Consider the following 24,377-nt stretch of genomic DNA (forward strand, 5'->3'; position numbering starts at 1 on the left):
AACAGCAGGGCACAAGCAAGAAATTATGCTGCTTAGTATCAGTGGAATAGATGCCACAAGAGGAGGATATGGACAAAATGGTCCTGATATTTGGGTATTAAATCTGTTACTTAAATATTTAAAATCACATTTTCTCATTAAGGCAAAAGTATTTAAATTATTTAATTTAGAAAAATATACAGTATGTTCCCAATTACATAAGAATTTTACGTATCATTTATTTAGATACAGGAACTGAGAATCATATCTCTGAGAATTGTATTACCTATACGATTACACAACAAGACTATAAATTATAATATTGAATTATCATCTGGATCTAACTGAAACCAGCTAACATTAATAAACACACAAAATGGTAACCACGTCTACAGCTAATGAAGGCCGTTACCTATGATTCAGGTAATCAATCTAAAGATTCTGAAATGTGCTATGAAAATGTGTATATGTTGATTCAGAAAGTGATCAAACCTGAATTTTTCGAAACGGATGAATCTGAAGTCCACACTGCCATGCTTTTTTAAAAGCTGAAATGAGCATCAGTGGGGATTAATATGCATTAATTAAATTGACTCTGTTTCCTTTAATGAGAGGGAAAGGATTTGATGTTAATGCTGTTGATCTCACGGAGGCTTCAATCCACCTAATTGAGCCGTATTCCTGCAACACACTAAAATAATCAATAAAAAAAGATATTTCATCACTGCTATGGATTGTATGTTCAGATATTCAGATAATTAAACACATCACATGCTAGCTCACCTTAGCAATGACAAAAATAGGGCTTTTCAGTTTGGAAACATGTTTCTTTTTTTGGTGGAATAATTAAAAATGCCTGTTTTATCTCAGCTTTTAGTCATAGTGTGGCAGCACTCACTGTTGCATCTGTGTGTTGTGCAGAGATAGAGCGTCTGTGGAGGGCCAGGGAGCAGACTCCAGAGATCCATCCATCTCAATCTGAGGCTACAGCTGACACCTTACAAAGAGGTACAATTAATAAGGGCATTATCCAGCAGTAGGCAACAATAGAGTCCTAACGCAGAGACACCAACCTCGGGAGGCCCGGAGAGGAGAGAAAGGGAGCGTGTGTGTTTATGGGTGGGGGAAGGGCGAGCCAAAGTGCTTCAAAATGGGATGTATTACAACCAATGTCTTCAGAACATGAATTACAATCTATTATAACTGAGCCTTATGATAGATGGTACCAGCTGGTTTGTGTGCTAAATGGGTCACTTCCAACAGCTCACCGTGCACTCTTTAGGCAATACATTTTAAAACTGTGCATCTAAAAGCGTACATTTCCATATAAAATGTAAATGATTACAATAATTCATATTTTTGGACTGTGTGAAGCACCTTAAGCTGGGTGCTAACAAATGTAATGTTTGAAGAGCTGAAAAAAAATAATATTTTTAAAAAGCGTAAAAGACAGACCCTTTATTGCTGTTTGTTTGGTGACAGTTATTCAGTTCATAGAGGCATCATAAGGAGGAAATCTGAGATATCAAATACAGCATAACTGATAATGGAGCTCTCATGAAAGTGTCCTATTAGTGCAGGTTGAGTGCAGCCCTATGGTTCACAGGGGCGAGGGCGGAGACACCGCTGCACTGACATTTACAGCAATCCAGGAGTTGTTTGTGGTCACTGGACTGGAGACAAGCGGGGAACCCAAAGGTCAGAGGTCGGGGCTAAATTTCATCCAGAGTGGAGGTCCCTCTGTTGGAGAAGACAAACAGAGAAAGCAGCTGAGGTGTGAAGTGTTCCTGCTGTCTGGGAAATCAATCAATCAATCGTCATGTATAAACACAACCCAGACCAAAGGAATACAGAGCAGAATAAATGTTGGTATAAAATTGTAAAAAAAAAAAAAGAAAGAACAATGAACACATGCAGATCAATATAAAAATGAACTGAGATGTGAAACAATAGTCTGGGAACGTATTCTTAAATAATGAACTCTAATCACTTCTAAGCCTGTTCCAGTTTTTATACAGAGTCAAGAGTCCTCCACAGTGATCGTTTTATATTTTCCTGCTCATTCCACGGGGAAAGGGTGAGCTTGGTTATGGATTAACGCTGTGATCAATAACAAGATAGGAGTCCGGCTTTCTAAGCTGAGGAAAATTAATTTGAAATGCAGTCAAACTCTTATCGACCCAGAGCCAGGGGTTGCTTTCATTGCAGGTAGTTGATAATCCACCAATATTGTGATGAGCGGCTAATCTCTCATTTTAAATATGACCTCCACTGCTCATAATAAAAGTTAAGACTGGCCATCTATTTGTTGTCCTCATAGCGTCGGGTGTCGGGTGGTTCTTTGTGAGCAGCGAGATTTAGTGATGCATTCCTCTTCACTTCAGAGTTTGAGTCAATTAAGCAACTTAAATATCTTGATCAGCAGTTGATAACACTGTCACTGTCATCATTGCTCCGTTAGGAAAAATCTTATTTTCAAACCTATATTTGTTCCATTATACATAATCAAAACATGTCCTACAGAATAACAGTGCAGAAGAAAATGTGACAGTGTTAACTTTTGCACACTTTGCTGAAGCAAAAAGCAGTTTTGTGCAGCTAATATGAGAACAATGTCAAGAAATGCATTAGACAAATGAAAGGTTTGCTAAACACTCAGGGTTATCAGTTTGAAGTCATTTTCACCACTAAATGCAAGATTGAATCTTCTTAACTCTAATCAGAAAGAAATGTAATCAATTATCATAAATGGAACGTCTACGTATTTGCATTCTTTCCCCACACAATTCACAAAGGCGATGCATAAATTGTTGTAACAATTAAATTTTCCTGAAGCATCCTTTGCTTGTATATTCGGTTAATTGGAGAAAAAAATGAGCAAAATCTGGTAAACAGGAAGGAAAAAAGGCAAAGAACTTTAATTTTCTGCCTATTTAGTTTTTTTTAGTTTCTTCTTTTTTTTTTTTACACAGTTTGACAATAATAAGGTCAACAACAGCTGGTCTTGTTGATTATGTTTTAAGGAAAAAATTGTATTGTTTTTTCATGTAATAAGGCCATTCAACTCTCTACTGGGTCAATCGTCCTTTCCAATCAACCAATCAAAAGTTTTCCCTCCATGATACATGGCAGCACTTATGATGTGTCTTGGTCACCTCCAGCCAAACATTATGAACAAAACCTTAATCAGTAAAGAGCAGAGGAAAAGTGGTGTTATGCAAGTTTAAAATCAGAAGCAAAAACAAAGCAGGTTAATTGATGATCAACAAAGTCTGACTTTAATGAGGGCCTGTTGCCCACGGCCAGGCCGAGTTCAATATATACGGGACTTTCTCCTGACTGCTTTGCCTTCTTTGATCTTGTTTGCTTTTTCGACTGCTGGGACTGTCATTGTTGGTTTTAATTACTTCACCACCAAATGGTACAGATGAAAGATAGGTGTCTGTAATTAATAAAATTTCCATAAATTTGAATCACTAACCAGTCTCATTAGCTCATGCCTTTTGTCTTGTATGAAGTTCCCATGTCATCTCTTTCCAACTCTAACTATACAGAATAATATTACTTAAGGGCAGGGAATCACTTGATATGCACCATATTTTCTGATAATCAAATTTAACTGTAGGTAATTAAATGCAGCACATACTGTAGTCCTACTCAAATGACTGAGGTCAACCTGAAGAAAAATGCCCATTGTTGTATTAAACCATTCTAAACCCTAAAGTCTATTCAATTAGTCATTTCAGAGGAACACAGGCATGTGGATTTAATTCAAGCTCAAATATATAATCAAATTGCTGAAGAACTCATCTTTGATCATGTGTAATCAGGATCAGGGCTGTGTGGTACATCTCTGGGCCACAAACTAAATGAGTTGCAATGCTGATGGCACTTACTGGGTTGGATGGTAGTCAGCTTGGCAGTAAGAGAGCTGTGGTGTATTCACATGACAAAAAAAAGGACAGTTACACAGAGGAGTATTTCATGGAGAAAACACCTGTTGTTTTGATGACTTCAAATATGTTTGCAACTTGGGCTCTGGCTTAAATTCTGATCAGAGATGTGCTTTGAATGTGATCCTGGCTGGTGAAAGGCTTTTTCTTTAAAAAAAAATAAAATAAAGGTAAATATAAGAACATTTTTAAGATGTATATGAATTTAACAAGTATCCAGCTAAACTCTTGAAGGTACAATTGTGAATATTTTTTCCGGCTAACAGCAATACAAAAATCATTTTTTATTCAGTAATTCAATCATCAATAATTCATTGCATTCCCGCATAAAAATTCACTATTTTAAATATAATAAAGACATACTTCCATCAACATTGTAATTCTTTTTCCTGTTTACCTACAGAGTAAAAATTGAAGCTATTCTCAATTATAGCAGACCAGGTCAGACACAGGGAAGCAAGTCTTTGTTGCTTTGTGACAGAGCTCTATAATCTTGTGGAGAACAGCCTATCATTACCAGACAGTGTGGTAATAGAGTGACATGGATTCTATGGGGAGCAATTGATTCCACACATCAATCAGTAGGGAAACTCATCTTAACGATTGCAGAGAAGTGGCTTGTTTGTCCTCAACATCCCGATAAATGCTAACATGGAAGCAGCACACAAAACCTCCAGCTGAATTAAGGGGTAGTTACCCATCACAAGAAATTCATTAGTCTGCTCCTACTTTGCCCGTGTCTTCCTTCTGATATTTTCAAACATGCAGATGTATACTGAAGTTCTCCAGCTCTGATGAAATGGTAAAAGAGTAATTGCCTCTTAACAACAGAGTGAACTCTGCTTTCAATTCAGACCATTAATCTTGCATATCAATGATATTTTTCCAAACACTGCAACATTGTATTTAGCTATCCTTGTTAATGAATGATGTTACAGAGATTTTCATTCAGAGAAGCATGCATTCTTTAAAATGTATTTCTTGATATTGATTTTTTATTGTTGACTTTTTAAATACACTGTTTTCTTTATGGTCCTCTGAGGATTTTCCTTTTTTTCTACCAATGAAACAGCACTCAGCAGCATCGCTCTCTTCCTTCAAGATTTCTCTGCTATGTCTTTATCCATAGACATCTGTGCTGGTTATTATAAAAAAACGACGCAGCTGGATGCAGAGAATATACTATCTTCCACTCTAAAAGGGAAGGGTCCCACCTGATTAAGAAGGGCAGGGGAAAGACTTTGGCAGGCCAATGGGAGAGGTCAAGGATAGACCAGCCAGTTTCACTCCCCCACCACATCATTTTTGTATGACAGCACCACCCTAAGGTTGAAGTTCACAGAGACTTTTCATGAACAGAGCGCTTAACGTCAAACACAAGATTAAAGCGGGGGTGTCGCATCTTGGCAGGACCAAATGAAAATATCAACTGCTAAGCCCCCCTCTGAAAAGCCAGGGGACAGGTATCTAATATTAGAGAGTAAGCCTAGTTAGCAAAGGCGGCCTGCTGCTTTCCACGTTCTCAGTGGTGGTCAAAAGGCCAGACTAGCTTTGGAATTGCTTTATTGGTGAAATATATTACAGTAGAGGCCTGCAGAACTACCTTATTAAGAAGGCAGAGAAGAGATGCCCTCATGACATATAGCAGGAACTGAGGACATTTCCATATTACTGAATAAAATACAATCTTAGATTCTATTTTATTTGCTGCGCACCAAAAGTCAAGCCAATAAAAAATTTGCATGTACAAACATTTACTCGTAGTTCATAATTTAGAATTAATACAAGAAATAATTAAGAGGAGTAAATGTAAAAAGAAATACTGAATAAAAATTTAAATTGAGCATGCTGTGTGAGTTCATTTAGTATTATAGAATATTAGTGTCCTTTTTTAACATTTTTAAGTCATGAAACTGTGGTGAACCTCGCTATCTAATATACATTAAAACAAATTAACTGTCAAAGCGGCGAGCAGTAAACTTAAGATTTGAGGGAACACATTTTAGAGAGGAGCCATTTTGTAGTACACAAATGACTTGTTTTCTTCCCTCGCAGTGTAGCAACAGAAGCTGGTGCTTCAGCTCTTTAAGTGGCTTGGAAGCATAAAAGAGGCTTATCTGCCCCTCTCATTTCTTCAGCCACATAATCAGATGACCTGAGGAGAGCTAAAGAGAAACAAAGACAGTCAACACTTACTCAATTTCTCTGTCTATCTGTCTATCTGTCTATCTATCTATCTGTCTATCTATCTGTCTATCTACCTACCTGGATAATTTCCTTAAGAGACTTTAACTCTGAATTTGTGTTGGACTTCGAAGAGACAATTTTTTGTAAAGAAATACAACTGGAAGGAACAGAATTCCTTCCTCCTGTTTAAAATAAAGAGAGGCAAAGTTCATGACCTGAGTTCATCCAGCTTGGAGTGAAGACATAAATTAATACACAGGAGTCTGACCACATAGAAACTTTGCAAATATAATGGCAGTATTATGGAACTTATTTCTGCTGGATTTCAGACAGCATTTTTCCTCTATTTATTTTACTATTTTGGTTTAATTCGTGCACATAAATAAAGAAAAACATAATGTAAATAATCAGAACTAGAAGAATTTGGAATCAAAGGCAATAAAATTATTTTAACAGAAATTTAGAAAAATATACAAATGTCCCTCACACCACTTCTTCTTTTCAGTTTGACATTGTAGGTAAATAAAATGCTTAAAGATATTTTTTCCCATATGATCCTTGGCAATGGCTAGTTTTTCTGTAACATAGCACTATTTATAATCAGAAACTCTAGTAAGACATGAAGCTGATCTCGAAGGCTTTTCTATAATCCCTCCCCTGGAAGTGGTCTTTATTGGAAGGCTAGTTTGTGATGGGCTCACCCAGTAGCACAATGTTGCAGTGGGATACAGCATTCAGCTTAAGCCAACTTATCAACTACATTCAAAGCACATCCATTGAGCTATGTGGGGAGACTTTTTGCAGATCTATTAAAAATACTCTTATCTGTATTTAGCATATGCTGTGTATGTCAGTGCTGGCAGCTTTAGACGGATTTACACTCAAAACACCTCAAGCTATTCTTGAGCTGAAACTACTGATAACATTCTGAAACTTCTGCAGACAAGCAGGTTTTACAAACAGATAAATTCATTCAACATACTGTTATATCATTTTCTCTACTTATTGTCATTTTTTGTTGCACAGTGACTGTTTTTAAATACCAGTTTTACCCTTTTTCTATAGTGTTTTTGTCCCCCTTTTGGAAATTATTTCCACCTGTATATAAATAAAAGCTGATTTTAATATTTAGCTGAAGGAGTTTGTTTATTGCTTGAGAGCAATAAAAAGCTACACTGGAAGATTTGCTCTCATCATACATAGATTAAATAATATCTCACAATGTTGCCAAAACATGAAAGATAATTTCCACGCATTTTAAGGTCACATTTTTACTGTTGAAGAAGGGACATATTTTTTTTAATTTCCTTTTATTTTCATTTTGTTTTATAAAATGAGAGCGAAAATAGGAGTTTCCTGGGTATAAAAGAAACAGTCAGACGAGGCAGTCAGTATAAAAGAATTGTTGTTGCTAGTTAACAAGAAGTTTTGGAATCCAGCAGCAAATAATGTAGAAATAATCCACGCGTGAAGCTTTCAGTGCATTTCAGTGGGAAGTACTTCAGAGGAAACGCTGGGGCTGCAGAAAGCCTCACAGTCTCTCTTTCTTTCAGTTTTCTTTCTTTGCAACAGACAAGCCCTATTTGTACTGCGGAGTAATTACTATTAGACTGAGGCAAGCACATATTTACTTTAACTAAAACGTAATTAAAGCAAGATTTGTTAAAATTTTAAAAATACACAAATTGATTTGGGGCTTTCTCATGTTGCATGAGGCATTTTAAATAAGATTTAATTTTCATGCTGCAAAAAAGTCCAAAGAGATGTGTGGAGAATTTATTTATTCACAATATTAGCATGACTTAACTTGCTGTTCTACTTTTCCAATATTTTTGTTGTTGCTCTGATTTTTTTTTAATGCTTAAAGTATTTATCTATCTAATTTTTCAATTGCAAGCAAACCTTTATTTAACTCTGCTCTCTGGGCTGTAGAGGTTTGGCCTTTGAAGCGATTGAGAAAGAGCACCGTTATTCATGCTGCATTCAATGCTGAGAACTGAGACTCCAAAAACAGCAGTATCCTCTCATACCTGTTGAGAACACTTTCATCCTTAATGGGCTCATTAGCCACATTGTTAATTGAGTGCTATTCAGGCCAACATCAAAGCTAATAATAATTGTTTACTTACTTCCTTACTTCGCCAAAATAGACCCAACTGTGGCATAATGCTGCTCTCTTACAAGGTATATGTTTATAAAGGGACCTATGTTTCTGAATGGACTGAAATGCAATCCAAAAAACACTCACCACTAAAAGTCTCACTTCAACAGTTCTGCTTTATTTGGGGATTTGAAGAACTGCACTGCTGCAATTTGGTTGAATGCAAAACTTTTCTCTTTCTAAAAAAAAGTGGAAAATGTATCAATACATTCAAAAATCACAGCGTTTAATTTTATTTACACCGTTAAAATAAATGTTCTCAAATGAAAATCAAAATTTTTGTTATGTTCCAGATATAAAATAAATACAGACTGGGTTATGTTAAATTATTTAATAAATTACAAATACATGCTAAATATAACTAATAATAATACTACTAATAATACTACTACTAATAATAATAATAATAGTATTATTATTATTATTATTATTATTATTATTAATAAATATTTATATGTAAAGACATATATTTTATTTTCTGAGTTCTTGTCCTGTAAGTTTTCTCCTCCCACACGCTGCTGCCACATTAGTGGATAATGGGATCCGAAAATGGAAGCTAACTCATTGGAATTAAATTTATCAGCATGTGCTCAGAGGTAATAAGCTGTCAGTTATAAAATGAAGATTTGTATTTAGATATATGATAGGAAGAAAAATGAATAGGCAAAATAAATGAAGCTGCTTTACAACTAAATTACTTATTTGGAGCCAACAGACCACGAAGAGAATCATGATGATGACAATGATTATTGCAGATAATATTCTCCCTATGGAGGTGAAGATAGCAAATATGAAATAATTATGTAACGCGGGCCCACAAAGAGTTAACAGGACGGAATATTTGCAGAAATGTTTTGATAGAAGGGACCAAACCTTGAGGCATTATCAAACATTATAATGTAGGAAATCTAATTAGGAATGAGGGGGGATGTTACTCTAAGATACACTGATCAAAACCAGACAACTGCTAAGACTGACATATTTAGCATTAATGTTTATATAGAGGAATATTATAAACCACAAACATCTCCACTAATTCTAACCATCATAACAATCAAGTCATCATCGTGCTAATTGTGTAAATATAAATGTAAACTTTATAAAACGTTTAGTTTACAATCCTCTGCCTAAATGGCTCTCACTTTAAGTACAGTTACAGCACAGTGGAGAAGCTGAATATATCCTTTTCAAACTGAAAATTTCATCATAGCAGGATTTCTATTTTTAAAAGGCTGAGCTGATGAAAGCTGGTCTAAGTTACAACCAAGCTTGGGGCTAAGGCAGCTGAATTTCAATTGATTAGGTACCCATGCATGATGAAAGTTTTTAAAAATGACACCATAGTCACAACATTTCAAAGAGAACAATCCCTGCTGTATTCCAGGATACTGCAAATGTGCCAGAAACCACATGAGAGAATTAGATAAGAGGGAAGTGAATACAACTGGTTAAAAAGAAGCAAATTCAAACACATAAAATCTAACAATATATGACAGTAACTGTCTTATTAGTGCTTATTTTCTTCTGGTTGCCCAATAACTAATTTGTAGTTTGTCTAATATGTCATTTTGTTATTTACAGCTGACTTGACGGCTGTGAATTGTTATTATTTACCTGTTTTGTGTATTAAACCATTTCTGACTGAACAAAGAGTATTGGAGCACCCTGGATGAGATTTATGTGTGTGTTGATGAAATAAAACAAGCATGATAGCCAAGATGAAAAAAAAAAATCCTTATAAAAATAAATGTGCTTGAAGCTATAGAATTGGAAGTGTTCACTATTTTGACAACTGCAAAACCTTTTTGTGTGCAGCAACGGTGCACAATTGATATAATCGGAAAGCTGCTGTAGGTTTTAATATATATCACTTATTGAGAGAGAAGGAGATGATAGATATGTTCTTTCATCCGAGCAGGTTGGTGTAAACAAGCAAAGAAAAGTGTATTAAAAAATGCTGTGTCTATAGGACTCATGTCTGACGCCTGTCAAATCATTAAAAAGGAGAGGTACTGTTATCAAATGCTTGGGATCAGCAATAGTGGTGGCACATCACTGAGATGAGGTATGTCTTCCATGGGGGCAACTTGAGGGCCTTTTGTGAATTTATAGAGTACGATAAAATCAGCTTCATATTTCTCCACGAAATCGGCTGATGAAAGCAGCCTGAGAGAGAATTACATGGCAAGAGTTTTGTCACCAGACCCATAGGCTTTATAGGCTGGGAATTGAAAAAGGTAATGAGAAAAACCATGCTGCCGGTTGGCTGTGTTTAATAAGTCATCATGCCTCTATCTATTGTTAGTCGCACAGACCCCACCAAGATTGTGTTTTCACCATACTTAATACTCTGCAGCCAGCAGGCATTTCAATGGATATAATATATCCAGCACAGTGGAGCAGCCTAGCAGCTTATAGCACAGACACCATTACACAGAGTTGTGTGATAACAGTGAACAAAGAACAAAGTCTAAAAAATGAGACTGTTCACCAGTTGCCTCTCTTCTTGAAGTATATGTGATTGCAATTAAGATAGATGGCTTTACCAAAAAAATAAATAAAAAATGCCAATTCTGGGACATGGTAATCATGCGCAGAACTTACAAGTAAAACTGTCCCTCCCTGCACGCTGCCCACTACAAGTATGTGCATTTGTGCAAACACACAGCATTCAGGCAGCAGCCGACAGCAAGATAAAGAGTGACGTAAATGCTGCGGTCCTCAGGATACCAAGGATGATACTTGGCAGATGTATTTTTCTCCTTTTTTAAATTGGTTCATCTCATAACTCATCAAACAAATTCCCGCCATCCCAGTGATCTCTTTATTCTCCTCACAGATTTTCTGTCTCTGAGTAAACTCAGCACATAGGCAAAAAAAAAAAAAAAAGCAAAAGCCTGAAGGAAAATGAATTTAAATGTGAGTTGATGATGAATGGTTGAACTGATTTTCTGGCAAGAATTAAAGCTTTGTAACGACACTTGACACACATTTGATGAAAGGGAGTAAAAAGTAAAATAAAAAAAATAAAAAAAGGACTACTTTTTACAGTTTGTGACACATAATGGGCTATATTTTCCATTTTGACAGCACACTCTAGAGCTACCTTTTGTCTTTATGTCATTGCCTCTGGGTATGCATCCAAACAACACTATTACTACACTCAAACCTGGCCAGACTGTTTGTTGTACACTTGTACACTTCCATCTACTTACATGAGCAGACCTGTTTTAAAAGACAGGCTTGTCACATACTCTGATCAACAAGAGTCAGTCAGAGGGATTTCTGAACCGTGTGGAGTTTTTAACATGGAAATTGGCTTTGAACCCCATCTGCACAGGTCAGCACATCTTTGGGCAAAGCTCTGCTACTGCTGACAGGGAAAATGAACCATCAATTCCTTATAATGTGGCCTGATTATTATCCTACTTACCCCCCACAAATTCAAACTTAGTGAATTTCTGCACCCTTTGAAATCTGTAAACTCGCAGACAGGGAAGGCCTAATAGCTTTGTTAGCTTTGGTTTTCAAATGACAGTCAAATAGAAGCACCACCAACATAGCAATTCTAAAGTAAGTAAAACCTATCAACAAACCACTTTTAAAACAGTGCATTGTGGCTTTACCAGCACACACACATCTAATGTCCAATATTTGAGAACCCATCATATCTATCTGATATCTGTTGATCTCAGATGTAGAGCACTACATCTGAGATCAACAAGGCCACACAAATCTTTCAGTGAATGAAAGTGAGTTGGTTTTGAGGTTGCCTTATTATGACAATAAAAATTTTAGTATCACTTTTAAGTTTATCATAAAATTATGTCACCACGAAATGATTAAAAATATATCCTACCTGTGTAGAAATGTTGATTTCAGACCCAAAAACCAAAAATAAAAAAAGAATAATAAAAATGTAGATTAAATAAATGTTGATATATAAGACTCTTGACAAGTGAAATGGGACTCTGACTGTGGCACATGATACAAACCAGAGCAAAGTTTGAATGTGTGAAGTGTGTTCAGCAACTTCGGGAAGGGATCTGTCAACGTCCAATCTGGGATGTCTTTATTTGACACGATTGGTTTTGTTAGGTTTCCTGAGTCAGTCCAGCCCGCTGGTGTCCCTTTCACCCCTAAAAGCAGCTGGGCCCTGACCCTTGCAGCGCTGGCCCTCAAAGCTGAGCTCTTTTCAGCTCAGGCGTATAGGGAACCTCCCTGTTCCCTCCCACCAGCAACATCCCATTCAGTTGCAGAGATAACTTTATTCATCTTGTGCATCATTGTATCCAGTTGAATGCAGAAACTATGCAGACACTCGAGTGAATTGAGCTAGCGTGCGTGCATGTGTTAAGGACAGGAAAGAAGGGGAGGTGTTATGTCTTAATTTCTCCATTTTGACAGAAAATGCATGCGTGGCTTCACTTTGAAAAACCACCTCCATCCTTTTCATTTCGGTATAAGTACTTGCAGTTTACCTGAAGTATCAAATTTGAAAAAGATGCTGTTATGATTACATGCTGGGGCTTAAAATATTGTAATCACGCCAGAGATTCCCAATATATTTTGACAATTACACCAGTGTCTGCAGATGATCTGTTACTGGTGTTAATTTACATGAAAGTGCTAAACAGCTATTTTTTTCCCCCTTTTTTTTTTTTTTTTAATTCAGTAAACTCTCTGCTCTCCTATTTCTGATTTAGCGATGGGCAGCTGGCGGGGACAGTTGAGCTTATTTTCACCTGCCTAACACCAAAACAGCACTAGGACCACCCTGCTCTTCTCTCATCATTCATATTCAAGCCAGGGCCTCTTGACAAGTCTGCTGATCTCACTCAATGTTTTGTGATTTGGACAATACGTTTTCACTGTGTGGGCAAAAATGCTGAGGCCATCACACTTCTTGAGGCCAGTCTTGTGAGACTCAACTGAGGCAGAAGCTCTGAATTATTCCTTCTCCGTGAGAGTTATGCTTGTCAGTGGATCTCCCTGATCCCAGATAAGTCTAATGCTTCAGTCAGTACGGGCTCCTGTGTTTCTATACTAATATGGCCTATTTTAAGTTCAAGCTGTGAAGGTAGTGTGAATGTACATAAAAGTTGTTTGTCATACAACCCACACTTTATATATATAAATTATGTTGCACTCCTGATCTTTCGCTTTTTAAATACTGATGACTTTGTTTTTTAAATCTCACTCTGAAGCTGTTTATTTTTGGTTATTTTGAATAGAAAGTCAGCAATAAGGTCAACAAATACAAAGTTCACTATAATATCTACATGATATTGTTCCTTATATTGAATTTTTATATGAAATGTTTAAAAAATAGGGCAGTAATGCTGGATGTGCAATGAATTATGGCAATAAATTGGTATTAATGCTGAAATATTGTAAAATGGACATCAGTCATATTTTATTTAACATTAGACCTAGTAGATGCAGGTGGATACATAGCTATTTAAGGACAGTTAAGGACATTTTAAGTCACCAAACAAATGTAGGAAGCTTGAATCACACCCAATACAAATGTTAAAAACTTCTTTCCCAAACTTCAAGTTATCTTCACCACTTTTAAAATGTGTTTTTCTGCCATATGAAGAGCAATGATACTCGAAAATATGATTCTTCATAAAGAGCGTGAATATTTGTGCAGTGGCCACTGGTCGAAATCCTTTTGGGGATTTCGATATCTAAAAGAGAGAGGTTTATACATTAGCGCTGTAGTTGCAAAACACTGTTGATATTCAAATGATTATTGTGTAAAATCTGGGATAAGCTTCTGTGTGAGAGCTCTTCTAAGTGCCTACAACTATTGCTAATTCCCCTCACCATTGTGGGCTGAACAAAGGCCTTAATCCCATTTCACTTTTGCAGAAGGCTGGGGCTATTTTCCCTCTCATAAACCAACAACACTCCCCCTAGCCAGAGCTGAGAGGTTCTGAGAAAGGGGCCAGTGTGTGTATACTTCAAGGCTTTTTTGTCCAACTTGGCTAGTGCTCTGCATAAACTTTTAAGTGGTCCCAGTAGGCCTCAAACACCTTTTGGCAGAAAAAATAAGCTACCACAAACTGTAAAAAGGAAACCAAACACTCTCTTAACCTGGACAATACAAAAGAAAATATATGAAGTCTTTTATAACTCAGATTGGGTCTGGGCTGCAAAGAGTTAACATGTTTTTTTCATGCACTAGTAAAGGAACTTTCATTCTTCTGAAAGCAGCTCTCTTTCTCTGCATTGTAAATCCTTTAATACATTATTTATAACATGGTGGTCCACTATCAAAGCAAGTGAAGTAGGACAGGATTCAGTTCTTGTACTTTGTAGTTTAGCTTTAGCTTGCAGCGGAAAATAAAACCACTTCTCTGACTTTGACATAATATTTTCCTTTGTTTTTCAACCCACTTCATTTCTACCTTTCAAATGTATGGTTTAATTAAAACAAGTAACAGTTTTGTCCATTCAATTATAATTACATCACAGAGTCCTGACGGCAAATGTGAATATCATCAAGAAAAAAATTGCTTTTACTATTTAATGATAAAAAACATGACCGTCATTTAATTTTGATGCACCACCTAAAGATTATTTAATATCTGCTTTAATTATAACCAGAGATTAAATACCTTCTAAATACAGAAAGTATGTTACAGATGACTATTATGGTGAATGGATATAAAGATGGTCTTTAAAAGCAGTTTTTCCCTATTTAACAGAATTTTGTAAATAATAGTATATGTTCAATAGGAGTTCTTGAGTTTATTTAGAAATTGTAGAGCTCCCTGCAACAGACAGCAATGCCACAAGCCCAGTTGTCTAGTGAGTAAGTGATGGCTTCATTCAGTTGCTGTGTCATGCGGTGCATGTGAACCAGCATGCAGAGCAGCATGTGGCCTGTGTTGGCTCATGTTAGGTGTGTAGTTAGAGGGCCTACTTGTACTTAAAAAGGAGGGGCACGACAAATACAAATCAGCCAGGAATTTTCTTCAACAGCCAGACAAACCACCCTCCTTTAATCTTAATCAATTAGACACCCATGAAGTGCAAACAAATCACAAACCTGTCAGTGTACACAATACAGTGTAAAGAATCTGCAAATTACATGCAGTGTAGACAAGCTGCACCCCTTCATACAAAGCTGCTGGGCTGAGTCATCTAAAAAGCTTCACATCACCCAGATCATATTTGCGCCATTGACTTATAGTGTAATAAAGAGGATCTCTTTGCTAAGATGCCCACTGGAATCCAGAACTGTTAGCTTAATATCCACTGGGATCCACTGAGGTGAGTGTAGCCTTTCACGTACAATACTCAGTCCTGGAAAATGATACGTCTTTGCTTGATGTTAATGGTTTGTAACATCCCAAGATAGCAAAATTTATCTCTGGAAAACCGGGCACTAATGATATTTCCCTTGCTCAAGTTGACAGAGAGAAAAGCCATGGTTAAAGTATTATTGAATTTTTACACATACAGGGAGTCATGTATCAATTTCTACCAACTCTTATCCGCACAGAGGACCACCTGAGGCTTTTTAGGGGGATGTGGATTACTTGCCCTACCTGCTTTCCAGTGACTGACAAAGATTAAAAATCTAAAAAATAAAACATACGTTTACGTGTTAAATACACGTAACTGCCACAACCAAATTATAAACAAAAAACAACATCAACATCAATCATATACGTTGTGTGCCATGACCACTAACCTAAACAAAGCTTTAGTTGGCTAAACCTAAACTAAACCTTAACCATGCTGTATTTGTCATGAGCAGATATTGTCGGGACAATCATTGGAATAACTTTGGCAGTAAACGCTCAAAAATGTTGTCACAGAACGTAATCTGGGTTTTTAAGAAATCGTCCAATATCAGCAGTCTGTCTGGTGAGTGGGTTGTGTAAAAATGATCTTTGCAACCAACATGTTGTGAGTTTCCCCACAGAAAATGTCCTCGCAGTAGAATCTGGCAGTCAAATCATTTGCAGGGTGTCCTGATTCAGTTTACTCAAATCCATTCAGTTGAATATTGCCTGTTAGTGCAAAATCAAACCTAACTCCACAAACTCATTCATCTGGCTTTCAATGTAGTGATCACAGAACCCTCTAAGATACTGAGAAACACTGTGTGAGCATTTGGTCAAATTGTAGTGGACACTTGTTTTGCTACTTCTGATCCTCTTCTGGCTACAGAATTATATTTTCTTTCCATTAAGAGCGAGTTTCAAAGTGCATTTCTGGCACATTTCCTAAAAGTTAGAAGTCAGAAAATATAGCCTTTAATGTCAATAGTGTTTAATGTTCCTGTGGGAAGATTTTCACTCCCAACACAGATGTATTAGTTGAAGGTAGAAAAGTTTTCGGAAGGAAATACCACTTTGAAAAGTTAAAAGCTTTACAAACACTACAAATTCTTCTCTAATAAATTTTTCAACTGTCATAATACTTTAAAACATACTGTTTACCATTTGCTTAGAACAACAACTTGTTTTTGTTATTTTATTGAACCTGTGATAATTGCTGAACTTTACTGATACAACATTAATCACTATGAACAGTAGAGTGTGTCTCTCAACAAAAGAAATCGTTCATTAAAATAAAATGAATACCATGCATTTCAGGTGGGAAGCAGTAATACAATTCTTTATAATACAGAGTTACTGATGCTTGTGTATCTATGTAATCATGTCATGTCATCCAAAGTTAATGAAATACCATTAGTAGATGGAAAGACACTGATTTACTTTATTTTGCTATCTTGTCTTCTCAAGTAAGGCAGAACATGTGGAAATACTTCCCTGAGGAAATAAATCCAACAGAAGAGAATTTAAGGGAGGACAGAAATTCCTGTACTCTGGGTCTTGCAAACTTCGCTGTTGTCCTGAGGATGTTGTAGAGAGGCGTGTGCCTTCTCCAGCACACATGGGAGTCATCAGCTCATAAAGAGTCTCACTGAGAGGTAAAAGCACATGCAGAGATTACCCACTGATCTTGCCCCCAAATGTGAAGTCACCCTTACCAAAGAGCAGCTAATGCAAAGACATAATCCCTCACCAGCTTTCCACCTGTAAAAACGGACAAAGTGTGTTTGATGAAACTCAAACAACCAACCTGTCTTTATTACACAGAATCATCTGGGAAGCTGTAGTTGGAAACTGATTGGAAAAAATCAGATGAACAATCATATAACATAATCAAATGTTCATGAGATCCAGCAGGTCCTCACAGGATGCTGAATCATCCGATCCCATTGTGGTTGGACGCAAGCGCATAGCTTGAAGCCTGGCAATATGGATTCTTGTGATCTCGCTTTTGCACTCTAGATTCTGTGCACACAGTACTGGGACTCATGCATGAATCATTAGTATACACAGGTGTAATCTTAAACAACAGCAATTTACTAACATTTGTGGCATTCATCAATACTTTCGTACTTCCCGTTTGCTTGATTTTTACTTGCTTAAAAAGTAACATAAGTAAGATCAAAATGTAACTACCCTAGAGTAAGTCAATATGCACAAAAGCCAAATTGCATTTTGTAGTGTGAAATATTAATAATGAGGATAAAAAATCTATTTAAAATGTTTTTCAATTATTTATTAATGTAATACTTTAAATGTTTAAACTTATTAAAGATGAATTGGTTACCAAGGCCGATTCTTCAAAACCTATGTGCCATTTTGGAGCCTCAACTTAGATCAGGGACAAAAACGATCTAATCCCAATCCAACTCCTCTGCAAGTACTCACTACTATCGCTGTCCTGGCTACTGGGACCTTCAAGAGAGGGTCTGATGATAGGTCTGACATATCCCAGTCCACAGTTAGCCATGCTCTCCCCAGAGTAATCCAGGATATTACACAGTCCACATTTGTTTCCGTTTGCTGCCCTTCAGTGGCATTTCCTGTCCTTTTTCTTTCTCTTCTTCTTTTGGCTTGTTGGTTGTTGGCACATGTCAAGTAATTCTGCTGCCCTTATATGGATTTACTTGGGGTATCCATATGCTAATTGAAAATGACTGGCACATGCACCCAATTTAAATGCAATTCATCAACATACTCAGGTAGGTAAGAACAGACTTGGCTGTCAGCACATAAATCCCATGTAGGATTTTCTTTTTTTCCTCTTATTTCTATGCAACAACAAATATAAGAGAAAAAGCATTCATGCATGAAGCCCATTGATAATTAGCACTATCTAGAGTTCAGTGTCACAGCACTCATCAACTCCTTTGCAGCAGCAGCAGCAGGTTGCTGTTTTCAGCAAACAAGCTCTTATAAACCCACTGTCTAGTTAGTGACTATGGTGAAGAAATTCAGATATCATTCTCAGGAGCTGGTGGAGACCAAAACAGTGCAAAGGGGAGATCAAATATTGGATTCACGTTTGTTGGGCGACCAGAAACACCAACTACTCCAATGGAATTAAAGTGTTGCTCCATGCCTGCAAAATGTCTATATACCGTAGATAAGTAAATGTACACGCTATCACAGCTGTCAATTTTAAACAGTTATAGTATACCACTACAACCCTATTCGAAAAAACAACCTTTAAAACGTAAAAGACACTTGAGATCACAGTAACATGACTGATTTAGCAAAAGCCTGTCCTCATGGTCTGTAAACAGTAGAGTTTCTGTTTTGAGTGACAGATGACTAGAACCTGAATAAAGTTTTAGTTCAACATGAAAGATGACTAAAACCTGTCAATGAAGACACAAAGAAGAAGTGGACCATACTTGTCCTTGCTGTACCCATTTGCAGTGTATTCTTGTTTTGTGCACTTTTGTTTTGAACCCAGAACTGCTGTTTGCCAGCTGTATTAATAATGTTAAAAAAAATTTAATTTCCATTATCTTCAGGGTGCCAATACTGTACATTTAACAGATGTTAGATGCAAGTTACAATATAACTGCGTCTGCAAATATGAAACTTCCCTGCCATGGAACAGTCACAAAACAGTTAACTTTTTAAAATAAGATATAGGAGTATTACTAACTTCTTCAACTGTGTTGAACTCTCCTTCGTGAACTCTATTTAACTGGACTATAAATCTACAAAAATAAATCTACAGATATAAAAAGGTGTGGAGAAATTAGCTGTCATGTGCTGTCAAGATCTCTCAGAAATATTACTGAATATTACAGTTTCTTTGGCAGGGATACTAATCATGTTCATTATGTTTTGTTTAGGGATTAGGGCAGAAGCACAAAAAAGTAATAATAAAAAAGAAACAACATTTTTGCCATGCATATGTCTCACAAACTGCACAAAAGAACCACTTAGCCCCAGTAGCTTATTGGTCTTATTAAGGTCTTAACTGGTGTGATAAGTTGTAACATCTAGGTGGTCATTAAATAAAATCTCTTATCAGGTGTTCACTTGGAGGAATTAAGCGATAGTTTGGTAAAGAACATTTTCACCTCAGAGTTTAATTAATATTAAAGGAGTGGCAAAACAATAGCCCCACTGCATTTGAAATCTTAACCCCAGGTGCCCTCATTTGGAGTGCCTTGCATATCTCCATGCTGCACCAGTCTAATCTATGGCATGTCAGCGTGACCAGGTGAAAAGTGGCGTTAATTCTATATTGGAGCTGGGCATGTGTTGAGAGCAGCAGAGACAGGTAGAGCATGCCATGGGAGTCAGCGTGTGACCTGACAGGGATTGGCAGGCAGGGTGTTAATTGGATAGGTGCGCCAGCCCATTTGTGTTGGCCATCCCATTGCAGAAGACATTGTACCAAGTTCTTGACTCCCAAGACAAGCTGCTGCTGTGCTCTTCTTAGACATGCTCTGAATATAGCCAATGAAATTATTTGTTTCCCAACAGCCACGTGACTTCCCTCAGACACAAAGACAGGGGGATGGGAAAGACAATACATCACAAGGTAGAGCCACTCTAGGCTAACATGGGGGTTATTTGGACTGGTAACAATTCAATGTGTGTGTATCTAATTCTTTATCAAAACAATATATATAAAGTGAGTTGTAGTAGCTGGACACAATTTTGTTCATAATTATGAACATTAAGTCAAAGACATTTGTGAGGTAATAATTTGTGATTAGTTAATAAATGTAATTGCTCCGTCTATAATTATATAAACATATTGGATCTGAAATTAATCAACTATAATAGGAAGAGATATATTGTCATGGTTTTCATGCACTTTTGTTATCTTGGTGGCATGTATGAGACAAAAGACTGGATTCTTTGCAATTTTTAATAGAAATTTGTTATTTAACATTATAATATAAAAATATGCATGTAAATCACTACTGGTACATGCATTTGTGTTCATTTGGATTTGTGTGTTGTTTTAAGCTAAATATTACACTGTTAACCTCTACTGGTTAAGCTCATGAAGATATTATGAAGAAACGTTTTTGAATATAACCTGCTGTGTAGTATACTGAAACCAATCATATGACCTACAAGAACCGAACATTCAGATCAGGTAGAGACACCAAAAACATTTTAGACACGTTACTTGAGAAAAGTTTTACATTCAACTACAAACATGTTCCACCATGACTTTTAATGTATTTAAATAATTGTGCTATATTATAGTCTGTTTATGTTTGCATTATTTGACATTTGTGCTGCTAAACTTCTTGGCAGAAGCTTCAAAAGGCTATGGTTGTAAAGAACTTACTTGTTAAGGCAAACTGGTTTAGACCAGTCAAGATACTTTCCCTTCTTATTCACGCTGCCGGTCTTATTTTGTGAGAAATGTATAAGTGAGTGTAAATTTTAGCCTTTAAATTGTTAGGATTTTTGTTACCATTTGTGGCATCATATAGCTGAACACAGCAAAAGCTGAGCTACAGAAATGTGTCACAGTCATAATGTCAGTGTCAGTTGTTTTATGGTTACTAGTCATTTTCTTTTGAAGCTGAAGTTGCGTTGCTGACTAACTAGCTCCCCGACATGTACTGCAAAACTACGACAGGTAAATGTATGATGTCCAAGACAGTCCCAGACATATTACATACAGTGCCTGGTCTGACAATATAATTTTAATTCACATTGGCATATGTTGCTTGTGGCAATCAGATGTCAAAATCCTTCAAAGCCTTTATTTTACAGTATAACAGGGAAACTGATGAAAACATCAGATGAAAAATGTTTGATCCTCAATTTTGCTTTGCATGCTGGCTAGAAACACTTCTCTCTCTCTGCTGTCTGATGTGCAAACATAGTTGAAATTACAAACGCTTCTGAGTTATCACCGTCACAGCTTAAACCTGTATATTTTAGCATGGTTTTGCGAAGCTAGCATGTCTTTTTATAAGTATACTGGACATATAATATTATTTAAAGTGGCATCAAGTCCAAATGTTAAAGATATATATGGCCCTCAAAAGAATGCTTCTACAACTTCCTCAACTATCAGGAAACACATCTTAGACACATCAGGCTCTAATTCTACTGGATGATGTAAAGCATTTGTGGATGATCTCAGTGGATCCCATGTTCCACTTTGGCCCATGTTTTTACAAATGTCCTAAACTTCATTAACAAAATATATGTCCCAATTGCTAACATGGCTTTTTTGTGTGAGGTGACTAACTTTAAGACTGATGAAGGTTTCCCTTAGTGCAAGTTCTCCACTGGCCAGTTTGACAGGGTTGTAGCTGTGTGCTGTGGTGTGATATAGTCTTTGTCATCAGCTGACAATCAGATAGTGTGGAGAAGAATTATGACTAATACAATATTTTACACAGTACAGATTAGAGCAATACCAGATATTAAAGTAGTATGACTTCAGAAGAGCTACATTAAGTACTTAGAAGGGAATAAATCATTGCTCACACAATGTTTAAGTAACTGCAAAATGGGAAAATGGGTAAAGAATGTTGTTCATTTTTAATAAATAAATAAAACTGTAACTGTGCATTACAGTTTTGCTTTGTGTGAGCAAATGCACAATTGCACACTACTATGCAACATGAATCAGTGATGCCTGCTTTTATTTGAATATGAATGCTCTTCTAATACAGCAAAGGGTATACACAACCTTCAATTTAACCTTAGCCATTGTGTTCGATGCAGACTAGCCTTTCTATTGTTAAAGATGCTGCATCTTATTTTTTTAATAAGCAAAAGGATTAAATTAAACCCCATGCAATCCAAATGGAATGGGGATTTTTGGACGCATTCATACAAAATGTGTCTGGAAAAGATAATTCCACTTAATGGAGGCATTTAAAAAAGTTGGCTGATGCCTCTGCTGCAACTTGGATTATATCTTTTTTTTTTCTTTCTGCTTTCACAATTTATCTTTAAATAAAAGGGGGTAACTCAACATTAACATGAATGTTTACCACAGCTTCTACATTAATGATTTGATCATTTTGAAATTTTCTACATTCTGTGAGGTATCTAATGAGGCATATTAATTATTATTATTATTATTATTATTATTATTATTATTTCATCTTATTTGGCTCTTTCCTTTCCATTTCCTGTCACTATATAGATTTCCCTCAGCCGGAGTTAGGGGCTGGTGTGAGCTGTCAGATTTGCAGGGTGATATCTCAATTAAGCAAAATAGGAAAATCTATTGTTTATGGGGGTGTGAGAGGGTATTTCCAAGCCGCAGGCTTTAAAATAGGAACAAGAATGTGTTCGGTCAGCCTGAACAGCGCAGGAGGATTTTGGGGAGGACTCCTCCTTTGTGACACATGCAGCATAGACATAATGAATTATATTATAATTACAAAGCACAGTCTGTAGAAGTGGACAATATAGATATTTGGCCAGGGGGTGGAGTGTGCTGCTCCATAGAGACTGGGCCACTCCAGACTGCATTTCTATTCAGATCACTTTAACTTAGACAAATCTCAATATGAATGAATGGGGCTTTGTTCAGAAAATAAAAACATTTCAACAAGGACGCATCATTTTCTCATATGCTGGGGGCACATAAGCAATTTTACACGTCTGAGCTGCCAAGGTTTTACTGTTATTTACTTAGTCAAAAAGTACTCGTATCTATTTATAAATCCAAAATAAAGGACAAAAAATACAAGTATGAGCAATACCCCTTCAACAGATAAATGTTTGTATAGGCAGCAATATGTTACACTAGAGAACACTGGTTTGCCTGGAAGAGCATGCTCTGTGTGGTGATGGTGGAGGTGTATTGTGGAGAGATTGGGCAAAGCAGAGTGAGCAGAGAAGCAGAGGGGAGTGAAGCTGGCAGTGACTGAGAAGATGAGGATTTGACGGCAAGGTGACAAAGAGTTCAAACAAAATGAGGCTTGTAGATTAGCAGCACTCCCCTCAGTGACAGGTGTCATCTCTTGGGGCAGTCTGTCACTCTGCCTGCTGCCACTCTTTATATAATATGAGGAGAGAGAGATGGAGAGAGAGGAGGAGAGGCACCACCACTTGCACCTCACAAGGCATGGCCTAGCCTGCTCTACCTACCAGTAACCAAGATTAAAGCCTACAGTAAGTGGCAGAGGGAGAGCTGGGTGAACAATAGACAAGCAAATGTTTATTTTTATGTTGCCAGTGATTTTGCTTTAACTATTTCATCATAACCAGAAGCTTCTCAGTCAAAGTCAATGTAAAATCACTTAGTCAGGGACATTATCTTATAATAGAGAAACACTAATGTCCATAATTACTCTTTGACACTGAAGTTTGAGGGTATGCTATTCAGGCAATTCAAATTACTTTACATCTTTCATCTGTGTCATATTAATCAATCACTTTCCGATTCCTGGATGTATTAGGAGGGGATGTTAGAAATCACTGAGTACGACTCTATTGTGGCAGTATTAGATTTTTATATAATTTTTGCATCAGTGTCTTCATGTGTCAATTTAATTAGTTCAGTTATCCAAAAAACAGATATCAACATCTAGTATTTTTTATCCATAAACAGTTTCTAAATTAAATGTACACAATATCTACTATATTATGATATACTGTATATCAATATAACAGTTAACACATGTGGTGATATAACAATTTATTTTACACGTGTATATATAGATATATATATATATATCTATCTATATCTATATCTATATCTATATCTATATATATATTAAACACTGTATTCCCTAAAACACAAATGAGGGCTCG

The 24,377-nt window shown here is 36.5% G+C and overlaps 1 long non-coding RNA gene across 1 annotated transcript in view; it reads right to left on the minus strand.

Moving 5' to 3' along the window:
- Nucleotides 1-1,438: 1,438 nt before the first annotated feature.
- Nucleotides 1,439-24,377, minus strand: part of LOC118330809 — a 93,805-nt gene continuing 70,866 nt past the window's right edge. Inside the window, exon 4 of the long non-coding RNA XR_004796851.1 lies at nt 1,439-1,719. This is a non-coding gene — a long non-coding RNA (uncharacterized LOC118330809). The remainder of the gene's footprint in view (nt 1,720-24,377) is intronic.

This window comes from Morone saxatilis, unplaced genomic scaffold, assembly GCF_004916995.1.
Source record: "Morone saxatilis isolate NCDOM2014 unplaced genomic scaffold, NCSU_SB_2.0 Contig2, whole genome shotgun sequence".
Taxonomy (NCBI): domain Eukaryota; kingdom Metazoa; phylum Chordata; class Actinopteri; family Moronidae; genus Morone; species Morone saxatilis.